Genomic DNA, 21,077 nt, shown 5'->3' on the forward strand with positions numbered 1-21,077 from the left:
TAATAAAACCCTTGTGTGATCCCGTGCCACCTGTGTCTTTCTCGGCGGTTCTGGGCATGCACTCCGCACATGCCCAGAACTGCCGAGAAAGATACAGCCGCCCAGACATGGGCGGCCATGTTGGCCAAATTGTTCCAAACAATTGCCGATGCGGCCGCCGCCCGCCCGTCCTCCCAGCTGCCCGAGTCCTCCTCAACCCCGGCCCGCGTCAGTCGGGCGATCTAAGACCATATTCTGAGAAGGAGAGAGGAGCTCGCAAACAGAGCTTCTCTCTCTGCAAAGCCTCTGCCCGAACTGGCGCTTTGGGCGCAAAGGACTCCTGTTGCGTCCTTTGCGTCCATAGCGGCAGTTCGGGCAGAGGCTTTGCACAGAGAGGAGCTCTGTTTGTGAGCTCCTCTCTCCTTCTCAGAATATGGTTTTTCATCGCCCGACTGACATGGGCCTAACCGGGTGAGGAGGACTCGGGCAGCTGGGAGGGCGGGCGGCGGCCACGGCAGCAATTGTTTGGGCCGATTTGGCCCTTAATCATGTGGGGGGGGGCGGAAGAGGAGGACTCGGGCAGCTGGGAGGGCGGTCGGTTGGCGGCGGCTGCGGCGGCAATTGTTTGGGCCGATTTGGCCCTTAATCATGTGGGGGGGGCGGAAGAGGAGGACTCAGGCAGCAGGGAGGGCGGGCGGGCGGCGGCGGCAATTGTTTGGGCCGATTTGGCCCTTAATCATGTGGGGGGGGGGGCGGAAGAGGAGGACTCGGGCAGCTGGGAGGGTGGGCGGTTGGTCGGCGGCGGCGGCCATTGTTTGGGTCGATTTGGCCCTTAATCATGTGGGGGGGGCGGAAGAGGAGGACTCGGGCAGCTGGGAGGGCAGGCGGCCGGTGGCGGCCATTGTTTGGGCCGATTTGGCCCTTAATCATGGGGGGGGCGGAAGAGGAGGACTCGGGCAGCTGGGAGGGCGGGCGGCCGGTGGCGGCAATTGTTTGGGCCGATTTGGCCCTTAATCATGGGGGGGGCGGGTGAGGAGGACTCTGGCAGCTGGGAGGGCGGTCGGTTGGCGGTGGCTGCGGCGGCAATTGTTTGGGCCGATTTGGCCCTTAATCATGTGGGGGGGGCGGAAGAGGAGGACTCAGGCAGCAGGGAGGGTGGGCGGGCGGCGGCGGCAATTGTTTGGGCCGATTTGGCCCTTAATCATGTGAGGGGGGCCGAAGAGGAGGACTCGGGCAGCTGGGAGGTTGGGCGGTTGGTCGTCGTCGTCGGCCATTGTTTGGGTCGATTTGGCCTTTAATCATGTGGGGGGGCGGAAGAGGAGGACTCGGGCAGCTGGGAGGGTGGGCGGTTGGTCGGCGGCGGCCATTGTTTGGGTCGATTTGGCCCTTAATCATGTGGGGGGGCGGAAGAGGAGGACTCGGGCAGCTGGGAGGGCGGGCGGCCGGTGGCGGCAATTGTTTGGGCCGATTTGGCCCTTAATCATGGGGGGGCGGGTGAGGAGGACTCAGGCAGCTGGGAGGGCGGGCGGGCAGTCGGCGGCGGCGGCCACGGCGGCAATTGTTTGGGCCGATTTGGCCCTTAATCAGGTGGGGGGGCGGGGGCAACTGGTGGCGGCAAGTGAGAGAGCGGCGGGAGGGGTAAGTAAACCCTCCTGCCGCTCTTAAAGGTACCCCCCACCCAGAGCCACTAGCGCCCGTTATTATAACGGGCTGAAAAATACTAGTTAGTTAATAAAATTGAAGTACTTATTCCCAGCAGCGGCCACATCTGCCATGAGGGGGTACTGTGGCAGCCATATGGGGAGCTGTGGTGTCTCCCCCTACCCCTGCTGACCTCTCCCTGAGTTTCCCAGGCACATTTCAGTCAGTTTTGGGCCAGTTTTGACCCTCTGTGAGTGTATGGTGGCCTTCGGGCATTCGCACGGGCCATTTGCGTGACCATGCAATTGCGTGATCATGCAAATGGCCTGTGTGCATGCATGGAGGCCAAAAACATGGCCACACGTGTGTGCAGAAGGCCAAAATAGGCCGCTGGCGTTGCTAGTGAGAGTAAGTACTTGGATTTTACTAACTAATATAATACTTAGGGAAGCCCCTACCCCCCTTGAAGTGGGCCCAAACTGTCCTGAGCAGTTTGGCTCGATCTCAGACCGAACCTGGTTCAGTCCAAGGTTGAGCCTTCGAACCAAACCAATTCGTGTGTGGTTTTGGGCCTCTGCTTGTGCGATTTCAAGCTGGTTCACAAATCTCTATAATCTAGTCGAAACTGTTTTCCACAGTTGCCCACCAGATGCCTCTGAGAAGTCTACAGGCAAGAGGTGAGGGCATGCCCTCCTGCTGTTGCTCCCCTGCTGCTGGTATTTAGAGGCATCTTGCCTCCGAGGCTAGAGGTCACTTATAGCCATCAGACTAGTAGCCATTGATAGACCTGACCTTCATGAATTTGTGTAGGCCCCTTTGAAAGCCATCCAAGCTAGTGGCCATCATCACATCCCGTGGCAGAGAATTCTATAGATTAATTATGTGCTGTTTTATTTACTTAGCATAAACGTAACCCCCAGACTACTTTTGTAACTGCTTTAAAAGTTTTTGCTATGTTTTTGATCAAATGAAGGATGAACAGATCTGCTGCCCTAAAATATTAAACAGAGGCTGCTTGTTGCCTGTTGCTGCTTGAGGCTACTTGCAACAAGCTGCCCGGCCCCACCTCATCTTCCTGGCCCCTTCCTGGAGGAAGGGATCAAGTGGTGTCCCACAGGGCTGGCCTGTCCATCCCCAGCACAGCATCACTTAAGTCGCTGGTATCAGTCTTATGCTTGTTTGTTAGAGTTTGAGCCCTTTGGGGACAGGGAGTCATTTTATTTATTTATCTGTATGTTTGGGAACTTTTGTTGAAAAGCAGTCTATTCATCGTATTGTTATCCTGGGCAATATTGTCATAAATTAGGAGGAGGATGTAGAGGGGACGTTTATCAAATCTGCAGATGACACAAAGCTGGGGGCTGGGGATAGCTAACACTTTATAAGACAGAATCAATATTCAATTGAATTTGGACAGGCTCAGTAACTGGGCATAAAAACATAAGAACAGCCCTGCTGGATCAGGCGCAAAGCCTATCTAGTCCAGCATCCTGTTTCCCACAGTGGCCCACCAGATGCCTCTGAGAAGCCCACAGGCAAGAGGTGAAGGCATGCCCTGCTGTTGCTCCCCTGCAAATGGTATTTAGAGGCATCTTGCCTCTTAGGCTGGAAGATGAAGTTCAATGTAGACAAATTTAAAGTCCTAAATTTGGGTTTTACATAAGAACATACAGTAATCCCTCGACCTACGAACTACTCAACTTACGTTGTTTTCGAGTTACGAGCGACAAAAAGACTGGAAGTAGTTGCTTACCGGAAGTAGTTGCTTACTCGACCTACGAATGTTTAGATGCGGCTTCCTCGAATTACGAGTGCTTTGAGACTTCCGTGGTGCACTCCTCGACTTACGAAAATTTCGACCTCCGAACTTGCGTTCGGAATGGATTATTTACGTAAGTCGAGGGACCACTGTAATAAGAACATAAGAACAGCCCTGCTGGATCAGGCCCAAGGCCCATCTAGTCCAGCATCCTGTTTCGCACAGTGGCCCACCAGATGCCGCTGGAAGCCACAGACAGGAGTTGAGGGCATGCCCTCTCTCCTGCTGTTACTCCCCTGCAACTGGTACTCAGAGGCACCCTGCCCTTGATGCTGGAGGTGGCCCACAGCCCTCCGACTAGTAGCCATTGATAGACCTCTCCTCCATGAAGTCATCCAAACCCCTCTTAAAGCCATCCAGGTTGTTAGCTGTCACCAAGTCCTGTGGCAAAGTGTTCCACAAGTGGATCACACGTTGTGTGAAAAAGTAATCAAAGGAGTACAGCATCTGGGTGACCTGGCTAGGCAGCAGTACATGTGAAAGGATCTAGGTGGACAGAAAGTTGAACATGAGCCAGCAGTGTAATATAGCTGCTAGAAAACGGAATGAAATCTTAGGCTGCATTAAGAGAAGCATAGTGTCCAGATCACGATAAGTAATCATTCCACTCTATTCTGTGCTGGGTGCTTTTCAGATTAGACCCTACAACGGGGTCAGGATGAATCTTGGAAGTGTGCTTCCACACTTCATACGTCATGACTGTGCTGTCCCTACACAGACAACAGGGTACTGTTCACATTTCCAATGCCTTGTTGCAAATTTAATCACTGCAATATAGAGCACGAACGTCATATATCTCATCTGACTCTTGCTGGTCTGACTCTTGCTGCCACCGCTGCAGTGACATGCGCTTTATCTCTTGCTCTCTCTTTCTCTTCCCCACCTTCCACCAAACTTGTCCACTTGGTCTCCTCTTGAAATAGAGGAAGTGAAGTGGTCAAATTTGCTGGAGGGAAGAAAGAGAGCATGAGCTGCAGCAGTGGCAGTGGCAGTGAGAGACAGACAAGCTGGTGAAGGTGGATGCTTGCTGCTTGCTGAAAGAAGCAGTGGGCACTGAGTGGATGGCACAGCACATAATTGAAGAGGCCAGTGAAGGGAAGAAGGGCAGCAATCAGCACTGGGCTTTGGGCCCAAGAGACAGGGTGGTGAATTGGGTGGCGGGGGGGCCAGGGCTAGTGAGGTGGGGGTAGGGCCAGCAAGGGGGGGACAGAATCCAAGAGCCAGACGTCAGCAGTAGAGATGAGGCAGGGTAGTGGCAGCAGGCAGGTGGGATGACACCTGGGGGGCGGTGGGTCCACACCCCATGGCACACTTGCCCCGTTATTTCACTTGGACTCATGGAGGAGCTGCCCCTGATAAAGGTGGACAGCATTCCTGAACCTGAAGGTGAAGGATAGGACTGATGGCTGAAACAGCATTGAACTTGCTGGTATCTATGTGTATATTTATGTGCAGAAGGGGCTAGATTATAGCTGTTCTGTGCATTACCAGTATATTCCTATAAAGTGGAGGTGGTTTAAGTGCAGAAAGATTGGGTGAACCTTTTCCCCACCTGCATTTTCATCCCAAACTGCCTTTGTCCATCTGTTTATCTCCTGTTTGGGGTCAGAGGCCAGAAGTAACCTCCATAGAGAAAATAGAGGTGAGGTAGAGGAATGTGGGTTTTTTGGGTGGTGCGGTGTGTGTGTGTGTGTGTGTGTGTGTGTGTGTGTGTGTGTGTGTGTGTGTGAATGAGCATATGCAGGGAAACCTCCTTTTAGCACCCCTTTCTGCATGCTTCTTTTGCACTTTAAATTGCTCTCTAGCTGATGCTTTATAGGAATTTGGCATGACCCCCATCTTAACTGCTAGTTCCTTCTGCCATACCATGTAGTTAGAGCCTAAGGCAAGCTGCAAAGCTGGGATCACTGCAGGTGAAGAATCCACTGTGACCACTGTTAAAACGTTCCATCTATCTTTTTCACCTATAATAATATCAGAGGTTGAAGAAGGACAGAGAAACTATAAATACATGTGTTTGTGAAGAAGTCAAGAAGTTCCTTAGGCTGTGGCATGACCACGGGACTGTAAAATAGATCTGGATTCTCTGGTAGATGCCAACCTGGTCACAGTCTGCACCTGTATTTAATACATGTTCTGGTTGCCGTTAATTCCATACATATAGACAAGCTTTGTAAAGAAAGGAAGCACCATTTTCTTTTCACATTCTCCTTCCATTAGCATCATTAAATTTCAGGACAGTATTAGCCACTGATAAATTAGCATATAGATGAGTTTTTGGGAGCAGGGAGGAGGAGGTGATGGGTTATGAGAACTCAGTGCTACAATGTAGAAATATTTGAGTTTATATGCACCCCAAACACATGGCATCCTGAACTTAGGAGAACTGAGGACTCTATCATTTCCAGGCATTGGAGGACCTGGGTTTCAGTTTTCATAGTAATCATAATTGCTTGGAGTAAACTGCACTGAAGAGTACAGGGAATTACAACAGAAAATGAGTTTCTATAAGACGTGATTCTGTTAGGAACAAGGCAGAATACAAGATAGCAATAGTCCTGGAAAGTGTAGAGCATGTTGAATTTTGATATGGGAGGGGATGTGTATTATGCATACATTACATCAGTGCACAACTTTCCTATAACTCCAGATGGGGACGCTCTACTCTTGCTGACTTTAGGATCATGGCCAACATTAATCAGACACATATGCTATATACAGGGGCATAGGGAGCTCGCTGGTAGCCAAGGGACAAGGTTCTGCTAGTGGCTCCTGCTGAGTGTTGATCACATTTGCGCTTGCGTGCACCCAAGCCACACCCCTTGCATCGACTTCAGAAGCAGGGGGCATGGTCAGTGCTGGGAACAGGGCCACTCAGCCCCGCTGTGGAGATTATCCAGTTAGTGGTTAACTGAATCGCTGGCAGGGAGCTCCTTATGAGGAGGCAGAGAAAGATGCTCCCTGCCAGCTATTCAGCAAACTGCTGACTGGGGAAACTCTGCAGCAGGTCTGAGTGGCCCCATTCCCAGTACTGATCACACTCCCTGCATTCTATGAAGGGGGGCGTGGCCACTCCCCTCCTAATCCTCCCCAGTCAGCATGTCATTGAAATGCTGACTGGATGCGCGCACACACACACACACACACACACACACACACACACACACACACCGGACACCCCAAGCCTGCCAGTGTTTCAATGCAACACTGGCTTCAAGGAGAGAGCTGAGCCTCCTGCTCCCATCTGGCGAGCGCTTCGTTCAGTGATTGGGTGTGGGAGGGGGCAAGGGGGGTGCCTTGGCTGCCCCCCCAGACCCTGGCGGCCAAGGACACTTGTCCCCTCTTGCTCCATTGTCCCCACACCTCTGGTTACATAAACTGATACATTGCCAATTTGTCATTTTAGATTCATCTCAAGGCTAGCTAGGACTGGGACTGGGAAAGCAGACATGTTTCTGATATAATTCTTGTTGGCCGAGGAGGAATCGCTACATACAGGCACTACATTTGCAGTTCTTAGGGCTGCTCTTCTGGTGCTTAGTGATAGTGCTGGCCATCTCATCAAGGGAAAACGAGGGAGGAAAACTGAACTCAGACATCCTCCTCCTACTTCCTGAAGAGATGATGGATATCAGTGCTATGCTGTTTCATTTGCAAAAGTGCAGACTGCTTGGCAAGGAGGGGCAGGGGTGACCCAAGGTACTGTAGTGTCTCTGAGGCAAGCACTAAATGCTGCCTTGATCCACAACCTAGGTGGGGGCCAAGATATAACCTTAGCCATCAGCATCTTTGGCCAGTTATATGTGAAGCTCTTTCCATGGAATTTGGTACCAGTGTAGTTCAATTTTATAAATTCAGTACATCTGTGTGCAGATCAACTTGCACATAGATGAACAAAGTATACTTTTGCATACCTTATTCTAATTTTCCATATAGGTTGGAATGTGGAATATTTTGGACAGGAGAGAAGGAAGGAAGGAGGGAGGGAGAACTGACTGTAGTGACAGACACCAAGGACATGTAACTATGGGGAAAAGACAAGAAGCAGTGCAGAGAATGAGGGACATACATCTTCACCCAACCCAATGGAATCTATAGGCTTTAGCATGCTTAACTCTGTCAGATTGTGATCCTTGCTCCTGCAAGTCCTGCTAGGTTCAATTTATATGATTTCAAGCTTTTAATAATACTACACATCCAAAATATTAATCATATTAAATTATGTCAAGTTTTCTTTTTAGTATATAAACAAACTTATTTTCAAGATGGTAGATGGACTGCCACCTAATAGCGCAGCGGGGAAGTCACTTGCCAAGGGAGCAAGAGGTTGTTGGTTCGAATCCCCACTGGTATGTTACCCATACTATGGACATACATACTATGGACATACTATGGGAAACACCTATATTGGGCAGCAGCGATACAGGAAGATGCTGAAAGGCATCATCTCATACTGCATGGGGAGGCAATGGTAATCCCCTCCTGTATTCTACCAAAGACAACTGCAGGGCTCTGTGAGTGACAGGAGTCGAAATCGACTTGATGGCATACTTGGATGGACTGCAGCATGCAGCTTTCCATTGGTCCTGTGCATGAGCCCGAACACAATAAAGTACATTCAGCCCTTAAAAACTGGTAATGGTGGTGAGAAAATGAAACCTAAGACATGAAACAGAAATAGCCAGCAGACCAGCTTTTCAGCAGAAGTCTATCTGAGCAGTGAGAGTTTGGAACATAAGCAGCAGTATCCTTAAAGATCCACAAATGCTGGTCTATAGTTGCAGAGGATGTAGAATTTCAATTTGCCCTGAGTGTAAAAATTACTGTTTATGGTCCTGTTTCAAAGTCATATTTTTACATTGCACCTATTCTTAGTTCCTTGTTTTAGCTTCCCAGCTTTATAAAGCTGTTATCTTAAGGGAGTCCAGATGTGACATGAGACGCATTGAATCCCATGCTTGGGATTCCCAATTTATTTTAATTTTTTTACCAAAAGCACCCACGGGACTCCTTGATCTGGATTGGGACTGTGGTGCCATGGGAGGAGGGCTTCCCATGTGCTATTTTCCCACTGAAAATTGCAACCTCAAAGCTGCTATTTGCTGTGAGTAGCATCTTCAGAGCTAAATAGCAGCTTCAGAGAGATTCTTGGCAGTAAAATGGTGCAAAGGAAGGGGTTAAACCTCCTGCTTCGGTCCTGATCAGACCTGGGGGCCCTCCAGGGGTGTAGCTAGAGGAGAGGGGACCTGTGTTTGCCCCTCTCCTTGGAGGCCCCTTGGAGTGAGGGAAATAATGAAGAAACTAGGAGGGGTGGTGCTGGGGCCCCTCAGGAGCTGTCCCCCCCCGCCCCCGGTTCTTTGAACCCATCTGCTCTATTATTTGCGCTATACCCCTGGGGTCCTCCAGTTGCTTTTGGTGAAAACAAAAACTCTCACACATTGGGAATCCCACACATAGAATTCAGCAGTGCAGGGGCGTAATGAGGCTGGAGTGGGCCCAGAGACAAAATTTTAAAATTGGCCCCTCGCTGATACACACACACTTCACATGTGACTTGCCTCTGGGGGGCCCCTCGAGGCGTGGGGGCCCCCAGGCAGCCGCCTCCCCTTGCCTAATGGTAGTTACGCCCCTGCAGCAGTGCATTTAATGATACATCTAATAATAAGGCCAACTTACTGGAGGGATTTGAGTTGACTGATCATTTGGGAGCCACTCTCTTAGAAACCCTTATGGATGCTGGTGAATAGACAAAGCTGTTATTTTTTGTTACTTCTATTATCAAAGCTGCCTGTGCGAAGTCTGGTTTCTTTTTTCTTATATCCTACCCACTGTAATCCAGGTTCTCCCCAAACAATTATTCTCCTGGAAGAACTGTAATTTATAGTTCTGTTACCTTCTTTTCTTATATTAATAACTGTTTTACAGATAACATTACAAACAACGTAAGGAGTCCTGTACCTTACAAGCAATTGCAAAGAGAATCAGACTGAATAGTGAGGCTGTAATTCAGTCTCAAGGCTGAGAGATTCACTACCACATACCCAAACCCTTAAGCTATATTCTTACAGTGTGGGACATTAGCAGGATCCCTCAATTGAATTACAGTATTGTATTCCACCTGGGACTCAGCATTGTAGTGTACTTAACATTGTACTACATAAAGAGGTCTGGGAGTAATGGCTTTTTATAGTAATAAGATTTTTTTTTGTTAAATCAAAAGTAGGATAATAAAATGCCAATATCTATGACATAAATGGAGCTTTAAAATATAGCTTTGGGGGGGAAATATACCTGGGTAAGGCAACATTGTTATGTCTTTTTGTTAACAATTACAAATATGTAAAAAACAAACACAGAGATATTTTGTGTGTGGAGGGGTGCAAGTTTTTCCAGCACAACTTTGGAATTATTATTCCCTGCCCTTAAGTGGACAGTGGCTGACATCCTAACTAACAAAGTGTGCACTTTAGAAGGTTCTCAGGGGATGTGGTGGGAGCCTGCACATCACTCCACACACACTGTTGTGTCAGAGGGTGAAACTTCTCAGCTCTGCCCGCACTCCAGAAGTGCTGTGTGTGAGAGGAAACATGCCACTGCAGAGTGCCATATGCTGCACTGGTGACTTAAAGGGGTCTGATCTTACTTTTGGCTCAGCCCGCTCTCCCCGCAGACGAGCGCCCACATGACTGCCGGCTCCGTCACGGAGCCAGTGGGGGCTTTGGGAGTTTGGGGGCCGCGCGGCCCCCGGTAGCAAGCACGCAGGGCATGCTGGAGAGACCCCCGAGCCAGGAAGCTGCATTTTAGCCTCTCGGTGGGGGATCTACGGTGGAGTTGCTGCGGTGTGGAGCCGCACCGTGGCAACACACAATCCAAAAGCCACGGTTAGCGGAGTGCTCGCTAACCTCGGCTAAGGGGAGGGAGAATTAGTGGAGTCTGTTGCCGGGAGCCGCACGGCTCCTGTCGCAGCACACAATCCACTAAAAGTGGGCTAGGCTCCCTTAGCCCGCTTTTAGTGGATCATGAGAATCTTCTCACTGTTGTGGATTTTCTAAACAAATGAGCAAGGACTCAAGGATTCCATGTGGAATACATCTAAGTAAAGAAACACAAATGGGTGTTTGATTGTGAAAACTTGCACTGAGTGCTGTGCTTGATTTTTCCAGAGTGAATATTTTCTTGTTGGTTCCAAGAAACCACTTCTCCAGTAGTGTAAGACCCCTATTGAACCACTGTCCACCACAGTGGTTTGGGGTGGTGTGTTGCCCTTTTTTTTCTGCTCACGAGCAGTCTTTATGTTAAAGAGAAGATTGGTGGGGAAAGCCAGACACAACAGAAATAACTCCCTCCCATATATTTTTCTTTTTAATTAATATTTCATGATCAGTTAACCAGCAGTCTGTTATCTTCCTAATAAAGCAAAGGTATTACAGCCAATAAAAAAATATTTATGGCCACATTTTTATGTTTTAATCAAGGGCAAACCTCTCAACATATTCTTTTTTAGCTGCTTGACATTGCACATGATTAAGTTAAAAAAATAGCTTTTTATGCTAAAAAGGAAATGCTCATTGAGGTTAGTTAATTAACACATTGTCCTTTAGAAATGCAATAAATCCAATGCGGTGGAAAAAGAGCTGGAAAGAATAGCTGGATAATCTTACTTATAAAGTCTGAACTGGACACAAATTCTACTTGGTTCCTGGCACTCCCCCACCTCCATACTAACAGGGTTCCTATGCCCTAGCAGGCAGAAATAAATTCAACAGGTTCTTCTTTCCTAGCATGAATGGATATATATTTTGCAAGGTAAAAATAGTATTTTTCATAGTTTTTGTCTTATACAAGACAGCTCTGTTCATTCTACACAATGAGTAATTTTACCAACTGTGTTTTTCTGAGTTTCTTTCTCTAATGTTAGCTTATATATTGTATAATATAAAGCATATATAATATATTATATATTATATACACTTATATTATATCATTACCTCAGCCCAGAATGGGAGATATGCATTTGGAAACAGCACACGAGTTTTAAAAAAATTATAAAGATAAGAGCTTCTTCGTAAATATGCATCATTCAATGGTCCTGAAGAGATCCAACCATCCTGTAGTGCAAAGTGTTTCCTCACGTCAAATGGTACAAAAAAGGGGGCTGATTTCTGTGGCATTTTCACTACTGAAAAACAGATGAAATAGGGACAGAATTCCTGCCATCTAGTGGTGCCTCCTCTTGTAAATACTGATAGGTTTCTGGAACTCTTTCATTATGTCCTTATTGCAACTCTCCCCACAATAAATACCTCCCCCAGTTCATTAGACTTCTTTCTGTTTTATTACTAGATGAGGATTAAGCAATAAGGCATGGCTACTGTATCTCCATCTTACTCTGCTTGTGAGCATCCTAGTAGTGTCTAGATGTCCACTGCAGGACACAAGTGCTGGACTATATCTAGAACCCCTGGACTGATTCAGCATAGGTGGTTCTTAATGTTCTTATTAATAACTTGTCTGTAACTGGTACACATTTCAGCATGAGGGTTTGAGAATGATTGGGTTTGATTCCCATTTGCTCTCATCTTTGCTACCTGTGGGATTTTATGGATTTAAGGTTGCAATTCCATTATAATAAGTTGTTACCTGCAAGATTGCATCACTGGCCAATTGTTTGCCAAAAGGCCTTTAGAAGGGTGTCCATGTAAGTAATCTCCAGCTATATTACTGCCCTATATATAGTCCATATATAGTCCATATGCTTTACAAACTGTGATGGTTGCTGTTATAACAATGTCAGCGTACCATACTGGATTGCCACAAAATCCTGAACTTGCTTATGTCACTGCTGTGTTGCACCAGTCCTCAGATCCACACAGTTGTATGCCTGAGCAACAGCTCAAAGGATAGGCCTTTTAGTCCCTTCTTGCCTAGCCTGGTTTAGAATCATGATGATCACTTTCAAAGACCACTGATTTGAGAAATGGTCCATATAATAAGTGCTGACTGCATAATTACTAGACTAGCAGGCTAGTTGTGTAGATGTTTGCTCTGCTAATTGTACTTAATTTACTGTGACTTTCCCCCAGAGGTTCCTGTTGATTTGAGTGTATTAGAATACTGTGCTGAGATATTCCAGTGGGAGAATGTATCAATTAAAGCACCCATGAGAATCATTACCAGAATGCTCTTTACAATGAGCTGCTGATCGGCACAGCCCACACTATGGAAACTCTGAGCTTTCAGTAGGGACTTTGGAAATCATTATGATTCTGGAAGGTACCTTGGGATCAGGGCCACTGCTTATAGGAAAGCTAGCATTATCCCAGTTCCTGAAAATAGAAAAGGGGTAGTTATGCCCTGTTACTGGGGCTCTGTAAAAGTGGAATTTGGGTATAGTGCAACACTGCAGCTTGAAGTCCACAGGATAGCTTCCAACCATCTGCTGATGTCAGTACATAATATCACCATCTTTGCCCCCAGTGAAGGGAAAGTGTCCTCCTAATTGGAAGTATGGAATATTCCAGAAGGCCTTCAAGTCATGGAAACTGTTCTGTGCCCTTTTCATCTTCTTTCCTCTAGCTTTCATGCCTGAAAAAGAGGAAGAGAAAAAAGATACTGTCATCAGGCACTGGAGAGTATTGTTGTCTTAAGTCCTGTGAACATGTTTGGTTCTCTCTTGCTGCCACCTTCTCTTCCCCTTCTGCAAGTGGAGCTCTGCATTGCCACCCATCTGCAAGAAGCAGTAGCAAGCTAGCAATGGCAGTGTAACCAATCACACAGAGCAGCGGGATTCTGGAACCTTCCTGTAGCTATCATATGTTTGCTGGCGGGATAGGCATTCAACAATGAAGGGGAGCATTCTTCACATATCTTTGCGATCTTAATTTCAAGTGGCATAAATGTGCCAAGGAGAAAGAGAGAAAGATGTATATATTTATTACATTTCTGTGCTGCAGTGCTTTTCAACCAAGGTCCACAAGGGTACTTTACAAAAACATAGTTTTATTTAAAACAATTCCTTTCTGGCAGTGGCAGGGCTTAAATTCCCCACCTCTCTGCCCTCACTCGCCACTACGCAGTGATGGCTCAATGCTGCTTTTAACTCCAACCATCACTGATTATTTGCATCCAGTCTGATCATATGAAGCTGCCTTATAATGCCATCGGTGCATCCATTGTAGCACCATTTACTTTGATTGGCAGCAGCTCCCCAAAATCTCAGGCAAAGGGCATTTTCAGCTTTGTTACACAAGATCGTTTTAAAACTGGAGATCCCGAGGAATGAACCTGGGACATGGACAGAATTAATATGATTTAGCTTAGAGCTCATGGTCAATCAAATGATTGTAATGAGATGTAGAGGAGAGGGTCTCTTGGATACATTTATGTCCAAGCTATTTAGAGTTTATTGATCAAAATCAGCACCTTAAATTCTGCCTGGGGAAAAAGAAGAAGTAATAATAATAATAATAATTTGATTTCTATACCGCCCTTCCAAAAATGGCTCAGGGCGGTTTACATAGACAAATAACAAACAAATAAGATGAAACCCTGTCCCCAAAGGGCTCACATTCTAAAAAGAAACATAAGATAGACACCAGCAACAGTCACTGGAAGTACTGTGCTGGGGGTGGATAGGGCCAGATGCAATAGTAGATGCAATAGTAGATAATAGTAGATGCAATAGTAGATGCAATAATATGCATCTACTATCTTGCTTAGTGAAAAAACATACTTAAGTATTATTTAGTTTAAATGTTAAAATGGCGTCTGCAAAATAGCATCAATACAAATTTTCTGCAGCAACTGAAGTTTCAGAGTCATAAGGTCTACCACACGGAATTCAGGGACAGTAATTTTACCTTACTCTTAACTGATGGACTTGATGGTTGATATGATGAGGAAAATTACTCAAAGAAGTCCCACTGAAATTAAAAGAAAAAGTTAGGCATTACTTAAATTGTCCTTTTAATTGCAATGGAATGACTTTGTGCAATTTTACTCATCATGTCCGTCAATGAATTTAAATTAACCTCACTGAAATTCACCTGGTGCCTTATGGCACCAGGTGAATTTTAATTTGTGGAATATTGACCAAGTCTAGGTCATTGTTAAAAAGGCTTCTTTTTCACACTTTGAGGTAGATGTCAAAAGTCATTAAACTGGTTTGTAAAGCTATGCCTTTTGCTTCTCTGCCTACTGCCCGGTTCATATTAATTCTCACTGCCCAACAATATAGAGGCAGATTACCTGCCTGTTATGCTTTGTGCCTGTGTCCTTGCAATAGAGATCAGTATAAGCAAGGGAAAGAAAGAAGATGGATTTTAGGTGGGCTTGTGAAAGGCATTTTGATGTGAAACCAGGTGTCTTTAATGCCTGCCATAAGATTTATTACAGTCCTCTTCAAGCAACTCATGCTGAGCATTCCTGAGTAATTAGAATTCAGCATATCAGTTGATGGGTACTGACCTCTCCTTGCAGGTCTCTCTGAAGTGTTGGAGTGTCTGTGTTCCACCCCTCCACCCACTCAGCCCTATCTTTGCTGTCATATCCTTCCTGGTAGATATTTTATGACAATTTGCCATGGCATGAAGACTGCACAAACTGCATTACACTATATCAAGCCTGGGGCTACCGTAAGAAACAGTAAGTATTTGAAGTTTAAGCTAAATAATATGGCCTTAATGAGATCATGTGGACGCACATCAAAAGCACAAGCGAAAGGTAAAAAGTTCATCTTGTGTAAACAATATGGATGACCAAAACAAACCTTCCAGAGATTCTCTTTTCATTAGGTCTACTTAAGACCCTTTTTAAAGTTTCACTTTTAGATTTAGATTAGGGTTGAGACAAAACTACTCACTATTTTCCATTTTCAACAATGGCAAAAAACCACAACCCTAACTTTGCTCATTACTTCTTTGCACACCTTGTGAAGATGTTTGTTTATTTGCTCACAGTGCCCTCACTTTCCCTCAATCTCAGTTTCCCTCACTTGCCATCAGAAATGGAATAACTGATTGGTTGTATAGTATCATAACATAATTTTATTCACTATGTGCTTTCTGATTAAATGGGATTAACTATCTGAACTAATTCAGGAGGAGAAAGAAGCAGCAGCCAAGGGAATCAATGCCATAGAACAGGATTGAAAATAAAAGATGAAAAATCACATAGGATAAATTTCCACGCCATTCAATCAAAAGTTTGAATCTGAAGATCAAATGAAGACTATTCATCACAGCATCCTCTAAGTAACACTATATTAGGCAAATTGGATCTCTTGCATATACTGTCTTGATTTGCAGCACTTATTTTAAATTGGATAATTTGCTTTTGTAGATCTTTTACTTTTCTTCCTGGTTTTATTTATCACGGACTACAGACAGAACATTGGAGAACACTGGATACATAGATATAAATGGATGCAGACTGGAGGCCATGAGAAAGGACAGGGACCTAGGCAAGTGAAGTAGTTTTGATTACATGAAACCCATATATATATGGGTCAAGGCTAGTGATGGACTCAAGGCTAGTGATGGACTCAGTGTTTAGTCTATGAGTATTTAGTCTAAAGATTATATATATATATATATATATATATATATATATATATATATATATATATATAATCTTTAGACTAAATACTCATAGACTAAACACTGAGTCCATCACTAGCCTTGAGGGTTACAAACTTGTTCCTTTGAAATAAAGGATTTGGGAATGCATAAACCATCAGGTTGTTATATAACTGCAGTGTTCTTTACCTTGAATTATGAATGTCATTCACCCTTGAGATTAAACACTGAAACATGTCAGTGGGGTTGGACTTCCCTTCTCACTTTGGATGGTGTACACTGTCCTTTTCAGCTAACATAAGAAGAGGGCTAAGGTCTCGTATAAAAATGAATGTGTTGATTTTCTGTGAAAATGCATAAAATTGAAGAATTAGCATAAGCTGCAGGATCAACAGTTTTATCAACAGTTGGAAACCATGAAAATTACTTTTTTGAGAACTGTGAAAATCCCCTTCTGCTGTCTTTACCAAATGGTTCTTCTGTATAGAGGTTGACCATGATCTTTAGGACTGTCATGCCAAAAGACTAAAAAATCATGATGTGCATCCTCTCAAATTATCATATAGCCTTTAAAATATTATGTTAAAATATATTTAAGAGCTTCTCTCCCTATCAGATTTTGAATTCCCTGGATTTGGGGAGGATAGATGTGATGGTGAAAACTAAGCTGTTTGAAAACAAACTAAGCAGGCAGCCTATTCACACTGAATTTTGAACTAAAGGAGTGTAAAGGTAAAGAAGGCTGAAAGCTGGCAGTGAATAAACCACAGCGAAGGTAGCAGCTTCAACCGTTTTCACTAAAGGCAGAACTACACATTGTGAGACAGAATGGCTGCATTGTGGCGAAGTCATTTGCCTAGGAGTGTCAGCTTAACCCCTCTTCCACCTGCTAATTCTCCCTCAAAAATGCACCCTTGATCATTTTCAGCCTGATTCCCCCCCCCAAAACTGGGATCCAAAATTAAGCTTAGCTGGAGTTAAAACAAACAGGGGGCATTTGCAGGGGGTGGGTGGGGAATCTATGGTCACAGAAAGTGTTAAGCATCTCTTTCCCACATGCCAGTATACAAATGCAACTACCATGTGTTATACCAGCAAACACAGGTCTGGGGACACATGTTTGATGAGCAAATACATAGTTCCACCCTTGGCAGAAATACAGAAAGTGAGCATTTGAGCATTGTTGTTCAAGTTCAAATGATTAGAACAAAACAAGGGATGGGGAGGGGGGACAGATTGTGTCAGTAGCTTTGAAAGGGAGACTCTCAGCAAGAGAAAGGACATTCAAAGAGTAAGTTAGGTGATAAGCTAATTAAGAACATTATTATATTGGTTGCATTTGCTAAAGAATACAATCCAGTCAAATAGGGCATGTTGTGGTTCAAAGGCAGGCCAGTTTTCCTAAACAATTATTTTAGCTTGCTAAGCAAAACATTATTATAACATGCAGATATGTGTGAGAAATGGAAAGTGCATATTGGTACAAAATCTGCTGTTGGTATCTACTCATTCTTCTTCCTGTCAGCTGTAAAACAAGTTTGCTAATTACTCTCTTGCTGTCTTCTGTGTGAATGTCAAAGGCATTTAACTTTGAAGGGTAAAGGAGGTTCTTAAACACTTCATTGAGCTCAGGATTCCACACAGTCAGATTCAGATGTGCTAATTTACCTGCTACAACTCATTAACATTGGGATCAGGCAGGTGTCTGATGACTGAGTTCAAACTGGTGAAAGGAATTGTGTGCTGAATCTGAACTTTTCTTGTTTATAGTGAATTTAATTGAACTTGTTTTCTTTGAATTAAAAAAATGTTCAAAAAAAGAATGAGCAGCAACAATATACATCCCTCTTAGTGCTATTCTGGATGAGCTTACTTGGGACATGTAGAGCAGAATGTAGCTGCAGAAAGCACTAAGGAACAGCCCACATTAGGATGTTGATTGTTTATCATTAATAACTGATATGTGGGCTTTAAAGTGTTCTCTTATAACTTCCCGCCCATTTTGATGGTGTATTTTTACAGATAAAACTTCACCAATAAAACCTTCATATCACCTCAGACACAATGACCACATTCAGACATAACAGCTAACCACAGTTAAACCTTGCCAAGGTTGTAACTCCATTATTCCCAAACATGTGAAACCGTGATTACAGCCCGAAAGCTAAATCTGGTTTGCCTCACCAAACTCCAGTTGTAACCTTCAGTTATCTCTAAGGTCCGCCACCGCTAACTGTGGCTTTGCCGCTGAGGCATTACATTTGATTTCTAGCACAACTATAACTGCGGTTTTGCTCCAATTTCAAACTCCAATCATAGAGGTGGCTGCTCTATGCATGCTGCAACTTCTTCTGGCCGGCTCTTGGAGAACAAGCCACGCCCACAGAATCCTCCCCTACCTTCCCCGTTCTGCCTGGCAACAGTGACACATGCAGGCAACTTTAAAGAGACAGTACTCTTTCCACTCCCGGCTGCAGGCCACTGCCAGGGGGGAAGATGTTTCCTTGGGGCATGACTGGGAGGTTTCGGGATGGGGGCAGTGCATGGTGGGGAGGCACTGGTGACCACAACTACATAGCTCTTGCTGCCTGACCCAAGCTGGCCGCAGTGTGTACAGAGACATGAGTGGGGTGGGGTGGAGTGGCCAGCAGGCCAAAATACACAATACCCTCGCAAGGTATTGCCATGCATTTTTCTTGCTATCAGCCAGCAAGGATGGCCTGGCATGTGAAGGAGCTGCAACCACAGCAGGCACAGGGCATATATGAGGTAGCGGGCAGGGGGTGACAATGCACCCACACCGAGGGCTCTCTGCTCAAGAGCAAGATCTGGAGGAGATGCACATCGCTCCTGCTGTGCTGACACCTCTTCTTCTCCTAACTGGTGTTATGCCCCCCAGACTGCCACCTTGCAAAAGTGAGGATGCATAGCATACACAAATTTCCACAGTGGAGATGTACAGCCCAATAAGAGCGCACCTGTCCTTTACCCTGTGAGCAAACGTGACAATGGAGTACATTAGATTGATCCTGCGTGAAAATGGAGTACATTAGTTTGATTCTGCGAACAAAGTGACAGGGATGGTTTGTGTAAATATTGAGAGGATGCTTGTTTTGAAGCACTGTCCTCCACATGAAGCAGCCCTAGCCATTGTCTGCAAGGTTAATCATTCACTCCACAGCCACAGAGGATGCTTTTGTGAGGGAGGGAGGGGAGCAGATGGAGCTTATCCTGCCACAAGAACTGCCCAGAGACCTGCAGATGGAGTCCATCCTAGGCCCTTCTTGGCCCTAGTACCCTTCACCCGCTTGTTTCCAAGGAACAAAAGATGAATCTGTCAGTGATGCCCACTCCATCCATAATTGCCCTTATCTACTGCCCTGCAGACGGCATATTTTCTGATGTGCCCCAGACCCCAGTGTGCTATCAATTAATGTTTCAAGTTGAAAACTCTTGCTTGATCCTCGAGGCCATGAGCCTCCTATGTCCCTACAGCTGGCCCTATGCCCACACGTGAGGACTGCCTGCCCAGACACCCACACATCCAGTTCTGCACAAGTGTGCACAAGTCATTCATCCCCAATACATACACCCACCCCTGCCCACAGTCATGTGCTGTTTGGTTGCCAATGACCTCAAGTTTGGAGCTGAGGCCTAGCTATGCGAATGGATTCTCAGCTGCCTTTTTCCCCTGGCCCTTCAGCATCTGTGGGTGCCAGTGTGATGGGTGGCAGCCAAACTGCTGATCCATCCAAGAAGGTCAGGGTGAGGTCCTAGAGCCATGCAGAGACGGGGACGTTTGTCAACTCTGGACTAGCAAGAGGGTCCAGGCCCAGTTGCAGAACAGCTTCTGAAACAAAGCTTCTGCCATTGGACCAGCCAGCTGAGCCAGCCCTGTCCAGTGAGCTGCTGGATGAGCCAGCTCCCACACCTTATGCCTCACACAGGCCCCTGACAAATGCGGAGTGTGTGGCCCGGCTGCATAACTGGAGGAAGATTGACCAGCTCCAGCTGGTGAAGGACCTAGTGGTGCAGCATGCTGAGACCTCACAGGACACATGTGAGGTGTTGCACGAATTGGATGAGAGGGAGGGGGGATGGTGGGAGGAGGACCAGTGGTTCTTCAAGACAGCCATATAAATGACTGTGCGCACCCATAACAACATAGTGAGGAGCTCTGACAAAGCTGCAGAGAAGTGTTTTGAGCGCTACATTCGGTATCTGGAACATATGGTTGCAACCATAGAGCTGCTTGCAAGCCAGCCACAAGCCTTTATCCCCCAGCAGCCAACATACCCACACCAGATGATGGTACCAGGTAGATACTTGACCGCACTCCTGGTGCTCCCCCCACACAGAACTGGGGTAGGGGATTCCTCCCCACTAAGAGTTTGCAGCAGCCTTACCCAAGCCTTACCTTTACGCCCCCATCCCAAGGAACCCCAAGGGAACAGCAGGAGGGATGTGTCTTGTCCCCGCCTGAAAATCCCCTTCAACGCCACTCACCGGGCACACATGCCAGCCCTGGTTTTGTTTCTGGGCAGCTGACTTCTACCCCCCACCCCCCCACATGCACTGTGGGCCGGTCCCTGATGCAAGATCCTCTTGTCCAGGCACCTCTGGGCATGGGTGGAACTGGGAGGGGCAGCCAGGGCACCTGCCCTAGGCGCCACTGAGGAGGGGGGGCGCCACACCAATTCCTGCCACTCCCACCCCATTGCCCACCTGCCCAGTCCCAGGGCCCCTCAGCCACTTGCCATCCTGCTTGCCTCGCCCTCGGGCTCTGGCCTAGGATTGGAGTGGCCTGCAAACTGCAGAGATCTCTTCTTCTCTCCCTGCCTCTCAGCTGATTGGTGGGTGGGCCAGGCTTCCAGAGAGGCCTCCCTGTAGGCCTCCCTGAAGCCTGCCTGAACTTGGCACAGTAGTCCCCAAGCAAGCCAGGAAGGAGGCAGGAAGAGTTCTCTGCAGCAGACTCTCTGCCCAGACCATCCAGCATAGCTTTTGCAAGGTAGACTGTCAATTCCTTTTTGTGGTTACCCCACCCCCACCCCGGGTATATAGGG

General features: G+C 46.3%; 2 long non-coding RNA genes across 2 annotated transcripts; one reads left to right on the plus strand and one right to left on the minus strand.

Moving 5' to 3' along the window:
• The first annotated feature begins 339 nt into the window (after positions 1-339).
• LOC128352828 (uncharacterized) lies at positions 340-15,777 on the plus strand. The gene is made up of 3 exons (XR_008320647.1): positions 340-450; positions 14,918-15,082; positions 15,538-15,777. It is a non-coding gene; the product is annotated as an uncharacterized LOC128352828 (long non-coding RNA).
• On the minus strand, positions 10,784-18,393 carry LOC128352827 (uncharacterized). Its single transcript, XR_008320646.1, has 4 exons — positions 18,199-18,393; positions 16,204-16,358; positions 14,299-14,361; positions 10,784-13,024 (listed from the first exon to the last, which is right to left on the minus strand). It is a non-coding gene; the product is annotated as an uncharacterized LOC128352827 (long non-coding RNA).
• Positions 18,394-21,077: the final 2,684 nt, after the last annotated feature.

This window comes from Hemicordylus capensis, chromosome 4, assembly GCF_027244095.1.
Source record: "Hemicordylus capensis ecotype Gifberg chromosome 4, rHemCap1.1.pri, whole genome shotgun sequence".
In the NCBI taxonomy this organism is placed as follows: domain Eukaryota; kingdom Metazoa; phylum Chordata; class Lepidosauria; order Squamata; family Cordylidae; genus Hemicordylus; species Hemicordylus capensis.